The sequence below is a fragment of the Sceloporus undulatus genome, chromosome 2 (assembly GCF_019175285.1).
Source record: "Sceloporus undulatus isolate JIND9_A2432 ecotype Alabama chromosome 2, SceUnd_v1.1, whole genome shotgun sequence".
NCBI lineage: Eukaryota > Metazoa > Chordata > Lepidosauria > Squamata > Phrynosomatidae > Sceloporus > Sceloporus undulatus.
This window is the reverse complement of record NC_056523.1, coordinates 6,642,759-6,647,057: the sequence shown is the minus strand read 5'-3', so window position 1 is coordinate 6,647,057 and position 4,299 is coordinate 6,642,759.

The following is a 4,299-nucleotide window of genomic DNA, read 5'->3' as shown; positions in this document are numbered from 1 at the left end:
AGAGATGAGGTATTGCCAAGCCTCTTATAAGGGACGACCTGTATTTATTTCCATTTTCAAATCTCAACTATTGGCTTAAGGCAATAAATTGTTTACTAAGGGTTTTTTTTTTTTGCCTCAATTAAATTGAATCAGAAGAATACTAGAGTCCAAAACACACTGCAGAAATAATCCAGTTTGAATCAGCTTTAACTGCCCTGGCTCAGTGCTAAGGAATCCTGGGAATTGTAGTTTATTGTAGCACCAGAGAAGTCTAAAATGTGAAGGCTTTCATGGCCAGCATCCATAGTTTTTTGTGGATTTTTTGGGCTATGTGGCCATGTTCTTGAAGAGTTTATTCCTGATGTGTCACCAGCCACAGCGGCGAAACATTTGGAATAAACTCTTCTAGAACATGGCCACATAACCCGAAAAACCCACAAAAAACGAAGACTAAAATGTCTCACAAAACTACAGTTCCCAGAATTCCCCAGCATTGGTTAAAGTTGTTCCAAACTGGATTATTTCTGCAGTGCATTTTGGACCTAGGAAGGGCAACTAAGAAGTAACTAGATTATGTTCACAAATAAATAAATAAATAAAAATGCTAAGGTCAGAACAGGTAAAATGATACATAAAAATAACAATGTTTAAAAATAAAAGAAAAACTTAAAATATAAATGCAAATTCAAAAATATCCAAATCAGAATAATGTGTGCCATAGTATTTCCATTTTTTGTGCATAGTTTTAAAAACTGGAGAGTGAGGAAAGCTGACAGGATGAAAATCAGCTTATTTGAAATGAGTTGCTGGAAGAGAGTTCTGTGGATCCCTTGGAGAGACCAAAATGTAATAATAAATAATAATAAATAAATGCTTTATTTGTATACCGCCCTTCTTCCAATCAGGGCGGTTTACAACATAATAACATATACATATACAATATAAAAGCCAATAAAACAGATTAAAATATACATTAAAATCAAATACTAGCCAGCTCGTCATTGGCTATCGGGGGGGAGGGGCTAACTAGAGCTTGTTTCGGGGAACGCTTGCTTAAACAGGAAGGTTTTTAAGTCCTTCCTGAACTGGGCTAGGGAGGTAGCCGAGCGGAGCTCTATGGGCAGCGTATTCCAGAGGGTCGGGGCCGAGATGGTAAATGTCCTCCTTGCAGTGGAGGCTAATCTTGCCCCAGGTACCCTCAGTAGCTGCTGCCCAGATGTTCTGAGTGTGCGGGGCGGATTGTATGGGGAGAGGCGGTCCTCAAGGTATCCTGGGCCCAAGCCATATAGGGCTTTATAGGTTATCACCAACACCTTGTATTGCGCCCGGAAGCGAATGGGCAGCCAATGCAGATCTTTAAGTATAGGTGTTATATGACTGGCCCTGGGTGCGCCAGTGACCAGTCTGGCTGCCATATTCTGTACCAATTGTAGCTTCCGGGTATGGTACAAGGGTTGCCCCATGTAGAGCGCGTTGCAGAAATCCAAACGAGAGGTTACCAGAGCATGTACCACCGTTTCAAGGTCCCTCTGGCCCAGGTAGGGACGCAGCTGGCGAATCAGCCGAAGCTGATAACAGGTGCTCCTGACCGTCGCATCCACCTGAGATGTAAGGTGGAGCGACGAATCAAGGAGCACCCCCAGACTGCGCACGGAGTCCTTCACAGGAAGCGTGATCCCGTTTAGGACAGGTGGAGCCACCGCCATTCCCGGACCAGGGGAACCTATCACAAGTACCTCCGTTTTCTCTGGATTCAGACTGAGTCGGTTTTCCCTCATCCAGTCCATTACCGACTCCAGACAGGCCACGAGAGGGGAGACGCCATCCTCAGTCACTGCATCAGTCAGAGACATAGAGAAGACTACTACCCTAGGTTCTGCGATAATGCTGGCTTTAAGACCTTCGCTTATCCGAGAGGTTTTATCCGTTGTTAAATTGGTCACAGCAGGCCTTTGAAGGTTCAAGGATCTGGTTCAGGGCAGGAGGGAGCTGCGTTACCTCCCTGACTACCCTGAACAACTCTGCTGGACGTGACTCCGCGGACGCGACACGGGCACCATAGAACAAGTTCTTAGCTGCTCGTATCGCCTCTCCGTAGTCCTCCAAAAGGCGGTCTAGGAGAGCCTTGTCGGCTAAGAGTAGGTGTTTCCGCCAGCGGTGCTCTAGCCGTCGCAGGACCCACTTCCTTGCCCGGAGGTCTTCCGTATACCAGGGCTTACGTTTGGAAGCAGGCCTGAGAGGGCGCTTGGGAGCGATACTGGGTATAGCCCTAGAGAGACTGGTATTCCAGATACCAGTCAGGGCATCAACAGAGTCGCCGTCATTTCCAACCATGAGCCCCCCTAAGGCTTCCTGGAACCTCTCAGGTTCCATCAGCCTTCGAGGGTGGACCATCCTAATAGGTCCGCCACCCCCGGGGGGGTGGGTCTGGGTAGAAGCCTTGATTTTTGCCTCCACCAGGAAATGATCCGTCCATGGCAGGGGGGGAAATATTAGTTATTTCCGCCCACGGATTTTCCGCATCCGTACAAAAAACCAAATCCAGTGTATTACCCGCAAAATGCGTTGGACCCGTAATCAGCTGGGACAGGCCCATGGCCGCCATGGTATCCATGAATTCCCGAGTCGCACCGGATGTAACATAGTTGGCCGCGAAGGGGATGTTGAAGTTGCCCAGGACTAACAGCCTCAGCGTCTCCAACATCAGCTCTGCAACCAACTGTGTCAGCTCGTTAAGGGAGTCCGTTAGCGCACGGGGTGGCCGATACACCAACAGAATCCCTAGACTGTCCCTAGCCTTCAGGGTCAGGTAAATACACTCGATAAGAGATGTTTGTCAGATGTGGTTCCTGGTGAGAGACAAGGTGTTCTTATGTACCAAGGCAACACCCCCCCCCGCCCACCTAACCTGGGCTGGTCCTTCACCGAGAACCCGGCAGGAAGGGCCTGTGCCCACACGGCATCTCCCTCAGGCCCAAGCCAGGTTTCGGTAATGCAAGCCAGGTCGCAGTTAGTGTCCTCCATCAGATCATGGAGGATGTGGCCCTTGTTGTTAATCGACCTGGCATTGCACAGGAGCAGCGACAGGGTTTGTGGCACGGTTGGAATGACCCTCAGGTCCCTTTGGTTAGGAGGGGGACTGGAAGGAGTATAACTGGAGTATATATCTGCTCCCCTGAAGAGCCCATTGGGATCAGTCTCCAGTAAATAATTAGCCTCAACTGTTTAAGGAGTTATGTTTCAAACCTGCACTTTGAAAGAGCCATTATACTAAAAGAAAAGAAAAGAAAAGGGGGCAGGGGGGGGTTGAATTCTACATAGAAGCAAAGACCCAATTGGCAAAGATACAAAACCGGCAGAAGGTATAAGGACAGATGAATGGCTGGTTCTCCAGGTTGATACCTTAACTGTTCTCAGCTTTTGCTGTCTTCACATAAGAAAAGCCTGGGTCTTGCACTGTATTTATTGCCAGGGTTAAAGAAACCTGTGTATCGCCAGTTGGACATTCATGGCCAGAAAATGCCAGTGAGTCCTCAGTGATATTGTGCCCTTCTGAGGGCTTCCCTGTAAAGCTACTTTATACGTCAAGTTTTCCTTGGCATATATTTCAGAAGTCCATAATTTTGTTTACATAATTTTTGTTTATAATTGCTTTCTTGCTCTTTAAATTGTACAATGTCCAATGATGGCACTATATAAACAACGAATAAATGATAATAATTTCTTGTTCTCCAATTAACCTCTTGGTCATTCCAAGTCTCCCAAAATTCTTCTGTCTTATTTGTCTTTGTCCTTGTTTGGATGAATACAAAAACATGTCAGTAAGAAGCAGAGGGAACAGTTTTCCCCTTTATTTCCCACCAGGTAACCAAACACAGCCATGGCCAATATGTCGCAGCTCATCTCTTACTGTCGATGCACTGAGAACAGCTTCTGTGAGCCCAGATCAGGTAGAGGGCCAATTCCCTGGAGGGCCAAGAAAGGCTCAGGCTGGGTACCCTGGTTCTCTGTTCTTCTCTCTGGGCCAAGTGGGAACCACTCTCTTTTCCTTTCTTGCAGTCAGTTGCCCACTATGCTGGCACTTAGTGTCTTTATGCAACGAATCAAGTCACCTTTACCTGCTTTGTTTTCATTCCCACTAGGATTCTGCATGTTTTGAAGCTATCATTTCTTTTTCCAGGTTACCTTAGAGGAAGTAGCTCTGTATTTTAGTGAGGAGGAGTGGGCCCTGCTGAATCCAGACCAAAGGGCCCTGCATAGGGAAGTCATGGAGGAGAATTTGGAGATGGTGGCCTCCTTAGGTAAGGCTCCATTCTT